Raw genomic sequence first — 19,578 nt, 5'->3', positions numbered from 1 at the left:
CCCTCTGTAAGCCCTCAGGACTGGTAAGTTGAAACTTATTCTATTTCCAAGGAAAACCATCCTTCACCACGGCACTTACCTCATTGTGCTATAACTCACTTTTGACCTGATCACAGGCCCCACTAGAATGGGCTTCCTGAATACAGGGTGACTGCCTCACACATAGTAAGGGCGAAATACATATATACAGAATGCATTTCTTCTTTTCGAGAAGATGAATTTATTTATCCATATTAATATATTCCATAAAAATCATTTTGAAATTCTGCCAACAACCAACCTTTTCATTTTTAATAATGAGTTGTTTTTTTAAATGGTAATTGAAAAATGTCTTTATGTCATAATGATTTTATTTATTTGTCTAACTTTTAGGTTTGGAGGTACATGTAAAGTTTGTTATATAGGTAAACTCATGGTCATGGGGGTTTGTTTTACAAAGCATTTCATCACCCAGGTATTAAGCCTAGTACCCAATAGTTATTTTTTCTGCTCCTCTCCCTCCTCTCACCCTCCACCCTCAAGTAGACACCAGTGTCTGTTTATGAGTTTTCATCATTTAACTCTCACTTATAGGTGAGAACAAAGTGAATTTCTTTAGGTTTCAGTTACAAATCAAGGGAGCCACAGTTAAACATTGAAAGCAAAACACCACAGTCCATGGTACATATGACAATGACTGCAGGTCCATTAACAGGAGGTTGAGCTAACCTGGTGGCTCATTAATGAGTAGGAATGTTAGAAATTTGTACTAAAAAATTAAAAGTCTTAATCAAATAACTCAAAAATTATGTTTATAATAATTGGTCATCATTCATGATGATATTGATAAACCCTGAATAACACATAAAAGAGAAAGACAAATGTCCAGCTGAGAATTTTTACAGGATATTAAATCAAGAAAAAAATTTAAAATCTCTGTCTGACTTTGACCATACAATTTGGAATTAGGGCAGCCCTCACTCCCAGGATAAGGAAAGCAATGAGTGGCAATCATTGTGAGCCACATTATCTGCTTTTTCTGCCACAGAAAAGCTTCGTGAGTTTTTTTTTTTTTTTAAACCCACTTTGGGCTGTTGGGTTCAAGAGCTTCCCACTGAATAGATGAACGCTTAGGACACATTAGGAAGGATTGGGGAAAGGTCTTATAAATACCTGAATGGCTGAATGGCTGCAGGAAGTGGTGGAGCATTTTCCCCTGACATCTACATTCCATTTAGCCTTATTATATTGAGTTTTATGAGGCGAAAATGCTGCCTGGTGAGATGCTTTAGAAAATTGGGTGGTATTTCTGGATTCAAATGTGGTTGTGCATTTTTTTTAAAGGAGCACAGGTGGGATATTTCCCTGTCTATTCATCCTTTTGATAGCACTGGAAAAAATGTATTTGGCTTAATATGAAATGGAGAAATTTAATCATTCTATAATTTGGACATACTATTAAAAATTCAGCATTGTTTCTTTGTGCCCAAGAAGGGATCTGATCAACATACTCACTGGGATTTTTCTAAACTCTTATGTTGTTCACTCCTCCACATGAAGTTGCTACTTCCTAAAAATGGAGTAAGGGTATATCGGGAGAAGCTTAATATCCTTCAGGTCTGATAAACTGGTGGACTCAACTTATAATCTTCAGGACAGAGTCACAAAAGTAATGTAAGGATAAGAGTGCATAAGCCAAAATGAAACAATTGTTGTTCATTGTTTTCTCTTGATAAGAACACAGGTAATAGAGAAAACACAGTTGTTTTAGATCCCTGAGCTTTTAAGGAAAAAGAAATCTTTTAGGTTCACAAGTCTTAGTGTATATCAGGATGTTATTCAACTACAGGTACAAATGCAGGTGAATCTCAAGCTGCTTCATAAAGACTGTTCTTTGAATACAAGGAAATTTATTGGTATCTGGTAGACTCTCTTCCTTCATCTATGAAATTATCTGAGGAGCCTATTCAAAAATTTTATTATATTTTATTAATTTTAATTCAATTACATTCAGCTGTATTGTAAAATCAATGAAGACAGAAATTATGAAAAATCGTTTTCCAACTATTATTTGGAAAATGTAATATAAAAAGATTCCATGATGATACCAACTATAAAATACTTATGAAAAGCTAGAGGAAAATATTATAGACCTATGTGAAAAAAATTATAAAGTTCTACTGAAGTCATAAAACAACATCTAAAAAAGAGACATGCAAATTATATTTTTGGAGAGAATATTTAACATTCAAAAGCATACAGTTATCTCAAATGAATCTGTATATTAAGTGCAATTCCAATAAGAATTCCAATGGGGTATTTCATAAAACTTAATTCTATAGTTTATCTGAAAGAGTCAATGTGCAGAATTAGCCAATACATTTTTTAAAAATAAACTATCATAATTAATAAAACTATCTTATTATTGGTAAAAACTTCTTTAGACCAAACTCCAAACTTTAGAAGCAGACCCATATCTGCTTTGTAATTTAGTATAAGATAAAGGTGGCTATTTAAAGCCAATTCAAAGATGGATAACTTATTGAATAAATGGTGCTGAAACAATTAACTATGCCAATTATTAGATTGGCATAAGACTAGGTTCTTACTTTGCCATACTTTTAACTAAATACCAGATAGAATGAAAATCTAAATGTAAGATGTTAAAATATATTTTTAAGTGATAACGTATTTTCCTAGTCTTGGGATAACACAGAACTTTATGAGCAACACATAAGCTTGAGGAACCATTAAGAAAAAGATTGATAAATTTAATTACATGAATAAAAGACTTAAGAATCAATAAGCTAATTTAACAAGGTTGCAGGATACAAAGTTAATCACCAAGTCCAGTGGTATATTTATATACTAGTGGCAAATAATTGGAAAATGAAATTTTAAAAATTTCATTACAATACTGTCAAAAAGCATGAAATACTTAGGCAAAATTTAACAAGCCATCAGTAAGACCTCTACACTGTAAACCAGAAAACATTACTGAGAGAAATTTTAAAAGACTAAAAAATGAAGAGATATGCTATGCTCATGGATTACAAGACTGAGTATGGTTACAATGTCTATTTGAGGAACAAATTTGGAGTACTTAACCTACCTAACTTTAAGGCTTACTATAAAGCCACAGTAATTAAGACAGTATCATAAAGTTTGACAGATAAGTCAGTGAAACAGAAAGTGTAACTGAGAGAGACCTGCACTAATACAACTGATATAATCATTTGACTTTTGGCGAAAGCACCAAAGCAATCCAATGCGGGGGGAATAAAAAAACTTTTCAGTAAATGGTGGTGAAATAACTGATATCCCTATGGAAAACAAATTAATCTCAACTCCTATCTCATGCACACATCAAAATTAACTTGTGATGCATCAGAAACCTAAATGTAAATCTAAACTATAATGCTTGTAGAAAATATAGGGAAATACCTTTATGACTCAGGTACGCAAAGGTTTCTTAGGACAAAGAAAGCAATAATTTTAAAAGAAAAAATTTAATAAATTAGACTTCATCAAAATTAAACTTGCTCATCAAAAGATTTGATTAAGAAAATTAATGAGAGAAAATATCCACAATACATGTATCTTACAAAAGACTATAAGCCAAGATAATAAAATGTCAAACAATTGACTAAAAATGGCCCTAAGATTTTAACAAGCATTTCACAAAGGGAGGCATAGAAATGGCCAACAAACATCTGAAACTACTTAGTCAACATTGCTCATCAGAAAAATGCAAATTAAAACCATGATAAAATGCCACTCCACATTCATCAGAGCTGCTAAAATTAAAATAACTAACAACATCAGATATAAGCAAAGATGTGGAGAGGCTGGAACTTTCATTTGCTGTTGATAGCAGTGTGAAATAATACACTTTAGGAAAAGGTTGAAGCAGCTTCTTATTAAGCTAAACATATACCACCATTCAACCCAGGCATTCTACAAAAAGACATGTCAAAACTATTCATAGCAATTTTATTCATAACAGCTCCAAACTGGAATTAGCCCAACTTGTCCATCCACAGGGGAATGAATTAAAAAATGCATCAGGTATTTATGCAATGGAATACCATACAGCAACAAAAAGGAACAAACTATCAACACCTATAATGTCATGGATGAATTTCAAAACATGCCGAATGAAAGAAACTTTACAAAATAGAGGCACATACTTTGTGGTTCCCTTTACGTGAAGTTCTAAAATAGGCAAAACTAATCCATGGTGGAAAAAAAAAAAATAGCAGACCAGTGATTGCCTGTCAGGGGAAGGGCTAGAACTAAGCATTAACTGAAAATGTACAGGAGGGAAATTCCCAGGCAATTGTAGCATTTTCTGTCTTGCTAAGGGATCTGGTTACCTACATCAATGCATTTGTGAAAATCATGGAATTAAGACTTTTATATTTGTTGTTTGTTAATTTTATTGCAAATGTAAAAATAAATACATATTAAATTCTAATTTGTGAAATGCATGCTGAAATATTTATTGAGAAATGTAATGGCATCATTTCTTTGAAATGCATCAATAAAATAAGATCTACTAAAGATGCATAGAAGGATGGCTAGATGGACAGATATATAATAAAGCAAATATTATAAAATATTAATTATGGAGTCCAGGCAGTAAATAAATGATTCCTCACTGTAAAATTCTTTCAACCTTACTGTATGCATGAAAATTTCCATAATAAAATGTTGAGGAAAAAAATCCACTGAATACAATAGGGAACAAAAAATATAAAATAAGTATTTTTGACACCAATGAAACAAGAACATATGTACAGCCACAAAGCACAAAGTATGAAACATGATTGAATCTGTCAATCAAAAGGGCATGCCCTTACCCAAGAACAATTGATACAGAAAGATAAATGCCAAGACGTAGCTTCTTGAAGTTGCTGAACTTCAAGGATAAAACAATAAATCTTACAGTCAACCAGGTAGAAAAATTCTGTCACATCAAGGAGAAAAAAATTCAGGTTGACCTCATACTTCTTTTTGTTGTTTGTTTGTTTGTTTCTTCAGGTGCCTTCTTTTTTTTTTCTTTTTAATTATTATTATATTTTAAGTTCTAGGGTGCATGTGCACAACATGCAGGTTTGTTTCATATGTATACATGTGCCATGTTGGTGGACTGCATCCATTAACTCGTCATTTACATTAGGTATATCTCCTAATGCTATCCTTCCCCCTTCCCCCCTCCCCACAATAGGCCCTGGTGTGTAATGTTCCCCTTCCTGTGTCCAAGTGATCTCATTGTTCAATTCCCACCTATGAGTGAGAACATGCGGTGTTTGGTTTTCTGTTCTTGTGATAGTTTGCTGAGAATAATGGTTTCCAGCTGTATCCATGTCCATACAAAGGACACGAACTCATCCTTTTTTATGGCTGCATAGTATTCCATGGTATATATGTGCCACATTTTCTTAATCCAATCTGTCACTGATGGACATTTGGGTTGATTCCAAGTCTTTGCTATTGTGAATAGTGCCGCAATAAACATACGTGTGCATGTGTCTTTATAGCAGCATGATTTATAATCCTTTGGGTATATACCCAGTAATGGGATGGTTGGGTCAAATGGTATTTCTAGTTCTAGATCCTTGAGGAATCGCCACACTGTTTTCCACAATGGTTGAACTAGTTTACAGTCCCACCAACAGTGTAAAAGTGTTCCTATTTCTCCACATCCTCTCCAGCACCTGTTGTTTCCTGACTTTTTAATGATTGCCGTTCTAACTGGTGTGAGATGGTATCTCATTGTGGTTTTGATTTGTATTTCTCTGATGGCCAGTGATGATGAGCATTTTTTCATGTGTCTGTTGGCTGTATGAATGTCTTCTTTTGAGAAGTGTCTGTTCATATCCTTTGCCCACTTTTTGATGGGGTTGTTTGTTTTTTTGTTGTAAATTTGTTTGAGTTCTTTGTAGGTTCTGGATATTAGCCCTTTGTCAGATGAGTATATTGCAAAAATTTTCTCCCATTCTGTAGGTTGCCTGTTCACTCTGACGGTAGTTTCTTTTGCTGTGCAGAAACTCTTTATTTTAATTAGATCCCATTTGTTAATTTTGGCTTCTGTTGCCATTGCTTTTAGTGTTTTAGACATGAAGTCCTTGCCCATGCCTATGTTCTGAATGGTATTACCTAGGTTTTCTTCTAGGGTTTTTATGGTTTTAGGTCTAACATTTAAGTCTCTAATCCATATTGAATTACTTTTCGTATAAGGAGTAAGGAAAGTGACTTCAAGCTATACTACAAGGCTACAGTAACCAAAACAGCATGGTACTGGTACCAAAACAGAGATACAGACCAATAGAACAGAACAGAGCCCTCAGAAATAATACCACACATGTACAGCCATCTGATCTTTGACAACCTGACAAAAACAAGAAATGGGGAAAGGATTCCCTATTTAATAAATGGTGCTGGGAAAATTGGCTAGCCATAAGTAGAGACGTCATACTTCTTCACTAAAACAGTCATGTCCAATAATAGTGGAAGAATCTTCAACAAGCCCGACTACCTTTCGATTAAAACAAAACAAGGCAGAATTAACAATAACACAAACAAGTGAATAAGAATTCACTGTTTCCTAGATCCTGAACTTTTTTATTAAACTGTTTGAATCTAGTCAATTCTGAGATGTGTCCAAACATGGAAGGAAAATAAAATCTCAGGGCTGGGTGCGGTGGGTTATGTCTGTAATGCCAGCATTTTGAGAAGCCAAGGCGGTGGATCATTTGACATCAGGAGTTGGAGACCAGCCTGGCCAACATGGTGAAACCCCGTCTCTACTAAAAATACAAAAATTAGCCAGGCGTGGTGGCCTGTGCCTATAATCCCAGCTACTCAGGAGGCTGAGGCAGGAGAATTGCTTGAACCTGGGAAACGGAAGTTGTAGTGAGCTGAGATCACACCACTGAACTCTAGCCTAGGTGATGAAGTGAGACGTTGTTTCAAAAAAAAAAAAAAAAAGAAAAAGAAAATAAAATCTCAGTAAAGGAGAGAATATATAAAACTGTTTGAAACTGTGAATACATTATGAATGAAACTAAACATATCAAAAGATGGTGCTTGAGAATAACTAATCTTACCACCTTATCCAGATGTCTTTATCATAGTTTTACTGAAAGGTGTATTGTATCTGATTATGAAATATAGTCACGAGAGATAAAAATCAAAATTATATAAAAAGGCATCCACTAAGAGGTGTCCTCCCACCACTTTCTCCATTAGTCCTCTTTCACTCTTCATTTAGGGAACCAGTTTTGTTAGTGCCTGGGTTTTCTCCAGCAATTCTTTTCTTTTCTTTTTTTTTGAGACAGGGTCTCACTGTCTCACCCAGGCTGGAGTGCAGTGGCACGATCTCGACTCACCGTAACCTCTGCCTCCCGGGTTCAAGTGATTCTCCTGCCTCAGCCTCCCGAGTAGCTGGGATTACAGGTATGTGCCACCACGCCCAGCTGATTTTTTATATTTTTAGTAGAGATGCAGTTTCACCATGTTTCGCCATGTTGGCCAGGGTGGTCTCGAACTCCTGACCTCAAATGATTCACCCGCCTCGGCCTCCCAAAGTGCTGGAATTACAGGCGTGAGCCACTGTGTCCAGCCTTCCAGCAATTCTTCATGCAAAAATAAGTTAATACAAAGGTGATTTTTATTCTCCGCCTTTCATCCACAAAGTGTAGCATACTGTATGCACTCTTTGGCACTTTGCTTTTTTCACATGAGGCATATGTTAGAGAGACGTTTCTATGTCAGTATTGATGGAGCATTCCTCATCCTGCCTTTGCAGCTGCTGATCGTTCCATGAGGCGGTCGAGCCATACATCTCTTATGAATTGCTTTGATCCTCTTGGTTTCACTTGTCTCTGGAGCCTTGGTCTACTTTTTCCAATCCTAGTCTCACTACTGTGACTGCTAACTGTCGTCCAATGAAATTCATGAGGGCATAGTCTAAAGGTGCCTTCCCTAACACTTCTCCTGACCCTTCCTGCACCAGGCTTCCGGCTTAGCTGAAGCCCAGGATGTTGCAGAAGAGTGTGGAGGTGTGGCTTTAATTCCAGGCACTTCCCTGGGTCTCTACCTCTTCTGCAACATTTTTTGCCAAACTTTTGCCCCGTGAGAGACAGGAGCTTATGGATAGATTTCTCTCCGTTCCTCCTTTCCCTGGCCACCGGGAACTGACCTGAGGTACATTATACTGGAAGATCCCCACAGGATTCAGTGTCCTGCAGACACCTTAACACCAAGTGGTGCTGACTTCATAAAGCTCCTTCCTTTTACTCTTTCTTCTTTCTTGCCTAACTTTACTTTTTTCTCACTGCTGCTTCCCTGGAATTACCTTTCTGATGATAGTAGCACTTAAGTTTTTCCCACAGATTTCACGCTCTGGGAGACCCATCCTAAGATTAATCGTGTATTTATTAACTAGGCCTGGGCTGCCCCTGGTCATATGGAGTTATGAATCCTGGAAATGTGGCTAGTGCTAATAGAGATTTGCTATGAGTAAAATACACTGTATTATGTGAAAATGGAATGCAAAATATCTCATTCACAATTTTTATATTGATGACTAATTGAAATGAAAAGACTTTTGCTATATGGGCTAAATAAAATATATTATTAAAATAGATTATACCTGAGTCTTCTCCCTTTTTTAAAATGGACACTAGAGAACTAAAATTTATAAAGTGACTCACATTAAATTTTGTTAGCACTGAACAGAAACCTTATTTGATGAGACTTGGGTTCTTTCTAATTATTTGCTATGACAAAAATGTGTATGGACTAAACTATGTGTGTATGGGTTTATCTGTAGGAAAAATCCTCAGAAGTGAAATTTCTGAGTCAAAGATGATACGCATTTGCTAATTGTGATTGATAATGAGAAACTTCTCCATGGGGTAATACTGCTCTGTGCTCCTTTCAGCAATGTGTGGTACACCCTGTTTTCCCACAGCCTGCCAACAGGGTGTGCTGTCAGATTTAATGGATTTTGCCATTCTGACAGGTGAATATGGTAATGGCAGGTTTGGCAGGTTTTTTAAAAATTTACTTTTTTTTTTTTTTTTTTAGATGGAGTCTCACTCTGCTGCCCAGGCTGGAGTGCAGTGGCACAATCTCGGCTCACTGCAACTTCCATCTGCCACGTTCAAGCAATTCTCCTGCCTCAGCCTCCTGAGTAGCAGGGATTACAGGCATGCACCACCATGCCCAGCTAATTTTTGTACTTTTAGTAGAGACGGGGTTTTGCCATGTTGACCGGACTGGCCTTGAACTCCTGACCTCAGGTGATCCACCTGCCTTGGCCTTCCAAAGTGCTGGGATTACAGGCGTGAGCTGCCGTGCCCAACCTGCATTATTCTTATAATCAGTTGTCTTGAGCATTTTTTATGTGTTTAGGAGCCACGTGCATCTCTTTCTCTGTGAATTATATATTCATATACGTTGCCCATTGTTCCAAATGGGCTGTAGGTCTTTTTCTCTCAATTTCTAGGAGGTTTATATGTATTACAAAGAATAACCTTTCGCCTTTGATATAAATTGCAAGTACTTCTTCTACTGGCCATTTGTCTTTTGACTTTATGATGTTTTTAAATTCAAATAATTTATTCTGTGTAGTAGAATTTATCAGATGTTTTTAAAAAATGTCTTTTCGAATTTGTAAAAGTGAGACTCTACATGGCAAAGACACTTCAGATTAGATCTTAACCAATGCTTAGGTTATTAGCAAAGAATATAAAAAGTTATTTCAGTTGTTTTTTTAAAGAATATGCAAAGGGATTTGATTGTTAGGCAGGAGACTGGTGAGTGGTACCACATCTTGGGACAACATAGTTTTCTTAGACTTCCAGTGCCGTGGTGTTTGCTGCTCCCAGTAGATCCAAAGCCATGTGGAGTTGGGACACCTTCACAGTGAAGACAATACTCTTCACACATGAGCACTATCATTCAGACTCATAAATTTACATTCATACATGCCATAAAAGCTGATCTTACCCAAATTTCTTCTTGAGATTTTCATCTTTTGGAGATGAGGCTTTTCTCATTTTCCTTGCATAGGGACTAGAAGGCACTGTCCCAGAGCAGGAGTTCAAGAATCCATTAGCAATGACCCACTTGCTGACATTTGCCAATCACTTGGGTATTCTACAGAAATACAAGCCACCTGAAGACTAGTCTTGGAATATTTTGTGGCTTTATTTTCTTAAAATTTGGTAAAGCCTACTGCTATACAAGACAGGACATGCGCTCTCTCACATGCGCTCTCTCACATGCGCTTATAGAACAGAACATTAATGTTTGGAGCCTTGCAAATGACTCCATTTTTCATAATGGAAGATAAGTAGATACAACCTAAAATTAAAACTTCTTACTTTTAATTTTTTAAAATTTTCTTTATAGTATTAGCACATATACTTGAATTTCTAAATCCCTTTTTTGTATGCTGGGTTTGCAAGTTTTTGAGCTTCCTATAATGTTATGTATGTGATGACACTGTTATTCTTCAGTGACTTGGCTTTTTCACGGAATCATGAAATTTTTCCTAAGTCCATTAAACTAAGCATGCTAATTATGTTGGTCAAAACCTGAATCATCACTGGATTTTGTTTCCTTGATCTATCAATTACCAAGAGGGTAGCCTGAAATGATAGCTTTGACGATTCTCTTTGTAGTTCCTTCAATATTTGCTTTTGTATACATTTTGAAGCTAAATTGTTAGGTTCATACAAATTTAACTTTTAAATATCTTCCCAGTGAATTAAGCCTTTGATATTTTGAAGCTGTCGGAGTTTTATTTCTATTAAAACTGTTTGCCTTAAAGTTTCGTTAGGTTGCTATTAACATAGGTAAATTAGCTTGCTATTTGTTTAATACTTACCTGCTGTATTATTATTTACCCTTTACCTTCAACTCTTTTCAATTTTGATGTCTTAACTGTTTCTCTTTTAAATGGCATTTAAGAGATTTTTTTCACTCTGTTTCTCAATCATTGTTTTAAAGCTAAAGCTTTGGTGTAGTTATGTGAATTATAATTACTGATATATTTAGATTTATTTTTATGATTATTTGGGACTTTTCATTTTTCCAAGCTCTTCGATGTTGCTCTTCTTTTCCTTTCTTGATGTCAGCAAGACTGATGGTAATTTTCTGTCATTCCACTGTTTCTCTCTACCAGTTGAAAGTTGCATATTTTTTCTATCCTTTTCATTGTTTTTCTAGAAACTTTACATTCATACTACGTTAAAGACTGTTCCTGTGTTTTAATATCCATTATATCTTTCTTCCCTTTATTAATTGGTGCCTTTCACTATTCTGGTGGTCATGTGGTGATGCTACTACTATCATTTTTCAGCTTCTGTCCCTGATAATTATGACCATGTGACTAGGTCTCAGCCACTGGTTTGGAGCAGAAGGTACAGGTACCAGTTTTGCCTTGGGTCCTTGAACATGAAGGTGCATCTTCACGCCTGTTTTCCCCGTCCTCATTGACTGACACGCAGACATGGTGTCAGTGAATTCAACCCCTGGAATTAGGAAAGCTGGAGTAGGTGCTTAGACCCAGTGGTGAAAGATGCATGTTGAGTTTTCACCTTAGGTCACTAGATGACCAAATGAGTAAACCCTGCCTGACCCCAGACTCTCCTGCAAGAGAGAGAGGAAAATATTATCCCATTTAAATCACTATGTGTGAGTCTCATTGACGTCATGTCTTAGCCTTTATACTCACTGATCAATATCAGAATTGAGGCACTGCGATGACACAAAATAAACTATCTGGTGTTGATTCAACAGTCAGGTAACAGGAAACGAGGAGACAGATACTGAAAGCCAGAAATGTTTACTGTGAAAAAAACATTGAGTAAAACTCTTGCCAGCATTCACCTGGAAGGCAGAACATGTGCCTAGGATATGTAGAGATCTAAGGAAGTAACTGGAAATAGCCAAAATGTTCATGCGTATTCATTGTTCCTTGTTGCTTTTAGCAAGTTACAAAGACAAATGATGGGATAGTATCTCCTTGCATAATTTTCTTTCTTTCTTTATGTAATACCACAGAACAATACTTCGGCAATATATTTTGGTTGTATTTGTAACCATTCTGCTAGGGACTGCATCTCCCAACTTCTCTTGAACTTAGATGTAGTCATATCTCAACGTTTTAGCCAATGATATAGCAACATAAGTGATGTTTGCGAATTGTGCTTCATGTCCCTAAAAATGATATTGTTTATCCTCCATATTCATTTCCTTTTTTTTTTTTTTTTTTCCAGAGTCTTGCTCTGTCGCCAGGTGGAGTGCAGTGGCATGATCTCAGCTCACTGCAACCTCCACCCTCTAGGTTCAAACAATTCTCCTGCCTCAGCCTCTTGAGTAGCTGGGACAACAGGAGCACACCACCACACCCAGCTAATTTTTGAATTTTTAGTAGAGATGGGGTTTCACCATGTTGGCCAGGATGGTCTCGATCTCTTGACCTTGTGATCCACCCGCCTCGGCCTCCCAAAGTGCTGGGACTGCAGGCATGAGCCACTGTGCCCAGCCCCATATTCATTTATTTTGTCTTCTTTTATTTTTATTGAGGTGAAATTTACATAACCTGTAATTAGCCATCTTAATGTATACAATTCAGTGGTATATAGTGTATTCATAATATTATGCAACTACCAGATCTTTCTAGTTTCAAAATATTTACCATCCCTTAAAATGCCCTATACCCATTAATCACACTCCATTTCTCCTTTCTCCCACTCCCTGGTAATCTCTAATCTGCTTTCTGTCTCGATGGATTTGCTTATCCTGGATATATCATACTGAAGGAGTCATATAAAATGTGATTTTTTGTGTCTGACTTTTCTCACTTAGCATAATGTTTTTGAGGTTCATTGAAATTGTAGCATGTATTAATATTTCACTCTTTTTTTCCATGGCTGAATAATATTCTGTTGTATGGATATGAAACATTTGGTTCATCTTTTCACCTGTTGATGGACAATTGAGTTGTTTTCAGCTTTTGGCTATTATGAATAATGCTATCAACATTCAGGGACAAGTTCCTGTGTAGCAAGTATCCTCTTTTCTTTTTTCATGCATTTTCTTGTTCATTCTTATGCTTTATTTCTAACAGGTAGGCTTTAAATCACTTTGTTGAGTTTCAAAGAATCATGCTAGAATGTGAGGGCTGGAATTTGAATTGTATTAAACCTATACTTGGGAGAAATTGGCATTTATAAATTTCAGTTTTCCCTTTCAGGGACTTCTTTTAGTCTATTTATTTAAATCTTTTATATTTCATGATAAAGCTCAGTAGATAGTTTTCACTTAGATGCATTGTAAACATTTGTAGTTGTATTTGTATGGTGAAGGCAGCCGTGCTGTGAGCAGTAAGAATCCACCTGTTAACATTTGGAACATTGTCCCTTGTAATGCAGTGGCAAACTTATGATCAAACTTTCACCTTGTACTTCCAAACTTGTACTTTGGAAGGCAGACTGTATAAAGCTGTTGTACAATGGAAAATGTAGAAAAATTGTAGCTGCTGGGCTATGTTGGCTACTGACTTTTAATTGCATCCTATAAAAGACAGAACTCAGTATAAAGCTAGTAAGACAGAAACCTCCTGGAGCATAGAGCTTCCAGATGAGCTAACTGCTCTGCCAGGCCAGGGGGTCTTGATAATCCTTCCCAGCAGGATTTCAAAATTGCTATGGAACAGTGACTGAAGAATGCTCCCATTACCACTTTCTGAAAAGAAGAGCTCAATCATTCCTATCCTACTGTTTCTCCATTATGATGTTCCGGCAGCAAATATTTTTTTCTATTTTTATACATTACTGGATCACAAGAAACCACATCTAGATGGAATAGAGAGGGGTACATTTTACCCAGTAATCCTGGATATTGAGTTAGGTGCATTGCTTGGATGAGACTTTGGGGTATGTTCATAGGAAAGGGGTGAAGTGTTCTATGTAAGAAAAGAAGGATGAGTATAGACATTGAGAAAAAAAGAGCAGGCTTCAGCTGAAACTATAGTTGACTCTTGAGCAACATAGGAATTAAGGCACCAACCTAATTCCCATGTTGTTCTCTCCATGCATTCAGAAATGCATATAAAACTTTTGATTCCCCAAAAACTTAACTACTAATAGCCTAATGTTGACCAAAAGCCTTACTGATAATATAAATAGTTGATTAGCACAGATTTTTGTGTTATATGTATTATCTTGTCTGCTATATTTCTACAATAGAACAAACTTGAGAAACTTGAGAAAAGAAAACATTATTGTGAAAATAATAAGGAAAAGAAAATACATTTACCATTCATAAGTGGAAATGAATCATCTTAAAGGTCTTCATACTCACCAGCTTCACGCTGAGGAGGAGAAGGAAGAGGAGGGATTGGTCTTGCTATCTCAGAGTGGCAGAGGTGAAAGAAAATCCACTTTCACCTCTGGACCAAGTGGACCAAGCAGTTCAAACCTGTGCTGTTCCAGGGTCAGCTGTATTAATTACCCACCAAATATTCATTATCTTGTTTATTTACTTCTTTCTAACAAAACCCCATTTTATTCTGGGAGGCAACACATATAGCTAAAGTTCTGCATTTCCCAGTCTCCCCTGCAGTTAAGAGTAGGTAATGAAGGGCAAATGAAAATCATCTAGTGGGGCTTCATGAAAAGTTTCTTAAAGATCACTGAGCTAGTGAAGGAGGATGTCCTTTTATCCTTCCCCTTTCTTTCTCCTTCCCTCTTCCTGGAATATTTTGGCGGAATTGTGAATTAACACTTACTGTCTATTGCAACTCCCTTCTAGAGTGTCTTCTTATGTTTCAAAGACTGAAAAGCTAAAAATGACTTTCCCCCAATTTCTTGCAGCTATGCTTTTGTATGCGGTGAATGCTCGACCCCTCAGATACACAAGTGATGATTTGGAAGGTAGATGTAAAGCAAAATGGAGACGTGTTGCTTCTGTTGTTCCTTCTGGCAAGCCCCACTGGGCAAGCATTCAGTTATGCTGGGAAGAAGCATTTGCTGAGGTCTTCGTTTCTGGTCACTGAAGTCATGGGTGCAGACCGAAGCAGAAACAGCTTGGTTCTGAAGACAGCATCTGTGGTATGAGATTCCCAATCATTACAGCTTTGGGATTGTGTGGCTTCCTGGGACTGCAGCTCCCTCATTGTGCAGGAGCTCTGAGGTTCTGGACCCAGCAAGTGGAGTGACAGCATTCCAATCAGAAAAGGAGCTTCTTGGTCATAGAAGGGACAAGAAGGGACAGTAGCTACCTTGGTGGCCCAACTCTTTCAGGTGACTTTGGGTGTTAGTCCCAAAATATTAACACAGAGTTTGTGTTTCTGCCTTGTCTAGGATTCCAGAAGCTCTTTAGTACAGGAATAGAGCCATTTGTGTGTCAAGTAGCTGGAGCAGATTCAGTTCTCTGCAGTTGAAAACTGATGGAGGACATGTGATGTAATAGGGAGAACTTGAGCAGCTATCCCTGATCATGAGGCATCTGTGGAAATGGAGCCTACATCTAAGAGGGTGGAAAAGAAAGGGAAAATTATTCTCAGTGTTGTCACAACCACGTTAGCCCTTCACTGCCTGTCTCTTCTTTATGTCACAACATTTCCTTAATTTAAGTTACTGTTACTACAGGTGTCTGCTTCTTGCAATCAAATGAAATTCCTATTTGTATAACATTCATTCTAGTTATTTTTCTGTTGGTATTATTAATCCGGCCTTTTTCCTGCCATTTTTCCTATTGCTTATTACCAAGAAAGAAAAAACTCATTAGTCTTTATTTATTGTTATATCCTTCAACATTACAGAGCTCTTCTATTCATACTAATAATTTTACAGTGAATTCCTTTAGACCATGTTTATTTAATATCTGTCAGGAAAGTGAAGGGGAAAGCTAAAACCCAGGATAATTAGATGACCCAATATTTTTAATTTCATGTGTAAATCTGACAGAAATAGCCTTTGATTTTTATGTAACGTTACATTTATTTCATTATGTAAAATATACCCAAAAGCTTATGTGTTTTTTTTAATAAAAACAATTCAACATTGTTTATAAGACATATTCAATATGTGTAAACTATTGCTTTTGGTTACAGCTATTCTACTAAATTAGTAAAACAAAAATATTTCCCAACTACTCTTGTCAAACTGCAGATGGTTCAACTTCCAAAGGATTAATAAGTGTATGTTTCACTTCTTTCAGTAAACAGAATGACTGCAAAACTGATTATTAAAAACTTTCATAATAAGATAAACATGTTATTTCTTTATTTTTAGAGATGGGCTCTAGCTCTGTCACCCAGGCTGGAGTGCAATGGTGTGATCATAGCTCACTTCCCACCTCAGCCTCCCAACAAAACTAGGACTACAAGTGTGCACCACTACATCTAGATAATATTTTTAATTTTGTGTAGAAATGGGGATCTCGCTATGTTGTCCAGACTGGCCTCAAGGTGAACACTTTAAATGCATATTTTCCCTCTTTGGACAAAATGGTATGGATGGAGAGGCAGGAAAACTGATCACCACCTATTCAATCATACTAGGTTCTGTTCCTTCAAGATATCACCAGCTTCTCTCGGTCCAAACTTTTTAATAAGGAGATTTACTTTAGCTCTAAAATTCTATGATTCCTGTATACACATTGAATGTATAAGTTTATGGCAAAACATAAGACGTTTTTTGAACACAAGATTCACAAATTCAAAAGGAAAATACTAAAATAATTTGTTTTTAAATTCCACTAAATTATACTTCTTCCTTCAATTTTAAGGTCAATTTTTTTTAACTTGGAAGTTTCTGAAATGAAAGTACATCTTACAATAAAAATATGAGCTTAATGTGGTGTTTTTTTTCTCTCTACCCTGCCCTCCTGCTTCACCAGTAGTAAATCTTACATTTGATGGCATGTGAAACTCTAGAAAGAAAATAAAAAAGCAAAATATGCACGGGGTCTCATTTCCATATGAAACTAAATTGAGATTTTGTACCTATCTGTGCATGGGGTCGGGGGCTCACATGTGTCTATAGCAACTGATCTACATAGAAGTGGGGGTGTTGAGAGAAGCTGTCTAGAGGAATTTGTTAGCCAGATGCCTATGAACAGGGTCATAAAATCAGTGAGCCATGAGATATGCAGCTTAGATGTCCAGGTGAGGAGCTGAAACACAGGGTTTGGGAGAACAGCTTTTGCCCTACCTTTAAGTTAGACACATCACTGTGCTGGGCCCATCTCCACTATTTAGTGATCTCAGGAACTGACAAAGCACCAGAAGGAACTAGATGCCCAGAAAACATGGTCATCAATGGATGCTCACAGGGGATGACGGTCCCTGGCAGAATCAGAGCAGCACCCTAAAAAGGGCAGATTTTTCTGTGTGATAAAATCTCAGGGAACCCAGATAAAATTAGAGTGACTTTGAGGCTGATGTCCTGCAAAGAGGTATTATGAGCCCATGAAATGTGAGTGTTAATATTAATGTGACTTCATCTAAACCTACAGGCTAGGGAAATGTTTTGGAAGAGTAATATAAATACATACATACATATATACACACACACATGTATATAGTTCTACACATTTATAAACTTGCATCTTTGTTTCTCTTTTTCTCACTCTCTCTACACACACACACACACACACACACACACACACACAAATTCCTACTTACCTTGCAGAAATTAGGAAAGAAATCAGTCAACAGCCTTTGTCTAGTTTTTCATCTGAAACATCCCTGTCAGTGTTAATTTCAAGGCATTTCTCAACTCAAAGGGAGGCCTGGGGCTGAGTTTTGAGTACAAGCCTAGAGAGTGATAAATCACTCTACAGAAGAAAATGGGATGAATGGGGTGGGAGCTCTGAAGGAGGAGGCAGAAGGGAAAGAATGAGCAAGCAGCATGAAAGAGGGCCCCAGGGAATGTGGGAAACAAGGATATAAATATTCAGTTATAAGTTACTTGGAACACAAGTTCATCCCTCCCTTTTCAATAACCAAATTTGTCACTCATCAGCTACACAAGTTGTTGTTGTTTAGAAATTAGGAAAGGAGTTGAATTTCACTTGATACCAAAGTATAAAATTTTAAAGGTGTGAAAAACAATTCAGAAGAATCAGAAACTTAGGGCTAGAGGTGACCATGAGAATGCAAGGCTGTGGTATCCACGAACATTTTGGAAAGGGCATTGGGCTTTTGTAAGGCAAGAGGATGGGCCATCTTATTCAGATCTGTGGGGAAAAGGAGACCTTTTTGGAGAGAGATGGATGTAGGTGGAGGTGGAGGTAGGGCAACCATATAATCTGGTTTTCCTAGAATAATTTCAGTTTGTCTCTGTCGTCCTCAGGTCTTGTCTATTTTTGTGTTTGCCTAGACTTCGTTTTCTGGTAAACATTAACAGTTTAACTGATTAACAGTTAAACATTAACTGATTAACAGTTACAGCAACATAGGCTGGGTGGACTTAATAGATTTTTCACTTTGTATCTTCACCTTCACTCATGGCTTCTAGTATGTGGGACACACCTGCAAATAATTAAATCTACATATTTTTCCAGATGCAACAAACTTGAACCTTTAGGATCAATTGAAGATTCTATTTTAAGAAGATTGTACCTGAAGACAAGTTATTACCATGTGCCACTCTGCACACAGTGTATTTACATATCACTCTGAAGCATGATTTGTCATTCAGATCAAACAAAATAATCACATTTAGATTATTTAGACACTTCTGAAATAATTTTTCTTACTTTTATTCCAACTTTTCTTGGGTCTATAAAAAAGTAAAGCAACACCTGTTAATGTGTTAATACCGTTAATAGAAGAAGACCTTTGCAAGCATGAGATGCTTCAAATAGAAAATGAGTTGGGATGAGTCCTTAAGTGGTTCAATTTTCCACCTAATTTATGAAATTGTAACAAAGCTTTTTGAAATGCATCCTATCAAAAGTGAATCATTTTAAATTCTTGTAAATGCATTGTAAAGTCAATTTTAAAGTTAAACATTGATGGAAAAGTTGTTTGTTTTTGAGATAATATAACAAGTACAAATTTTGGTGGTGAAAAGCATTATTAAAAATATTGTTCTAAATTAAGGCACCAATGGACAGAAATATTCTTGAATTGGTTGTGCTTACAGTAATGCATAATCATTTCAAAATAAGTGGTGATATTCTATCAATCAAAAATAAGATGGAGTTGACAAAATTTATATATACAGTTGTCTCTTAGTATCTACAGATGATTGGTTCCAGGATCCCCTGCAGATACCAAAATCTACAGATACTTAAGTCATTTATATAAAATGTCCTAACATTTGAGTATAATCTATGTACATCTTCCCATATATACTGAAATCATCTGCAGATTACTTTAATATGCAATACAATGTAAATAGTTATTGCACTGTATTGTTTTAAATTTATGTTTTTATTGTTGCATTGTTATTTATTATTATTATTTCTGAATATTTCTGATCTGCTGCTGGTTGAATCCATGGATGTGGAGCCTGCTGCTAGGAAGGGTCAACTGTATCATACATATACTCAGGGTAAATAAAC

At 36.5% G+C, this 19,578-nt stretch overlaps 1 long non-coding RNA gene across 7 annotated transcripts in view; it reads right to left on the bottom strand.

Moving 5' to 3' along the window:
* Window positions 1-19,578, bottom strand: part of LOC114679492 (uncharacterized) — a 222,443-nt gene that overhangs the window by 16,242 nt on the left and 186,623 nt on the right. For 4 of the 7 annotated variants that reach the window (XR_013396017.1, XR_013396016.1, XR_013396019.1 and 1 more), the window contains one exon: window positions 14,365-15,531. This is a non-coding gene — a long non-coding RNA (uncharacterized LOC114679492). Of the gene's footprint in view, window positions 1-5,888; window positions 6,929-14,364; window positions 15,532-19,578 lie in introns of those variants that run through there. The other 3 variants (XR_013396015.1, XR_013396018.1, XR_013396014.1) reach the window with 2 other exon arrangements.

The sequence above is a fragment of the Macaca mulatta genome, chromosome 7 (genome assembly GCF_049350105.2).
Source record: "Macaca mulatta isolate MMU2019108-1 chromosome 7, T2T-MMU8v2.0, whole genome shotgun sequence".
NCBI classification, from domain to species: Eukaryota; Metazoa; Chordata; class Mammalia; order Primates; family Cercopithecidae; genus Macaca; species Macaca mulatta.
The sequence above is the reverse complement of the archived record's forward strand: the minus strand, read 5'-3'. Positions and strand labels throughout refer to the sequence as shown.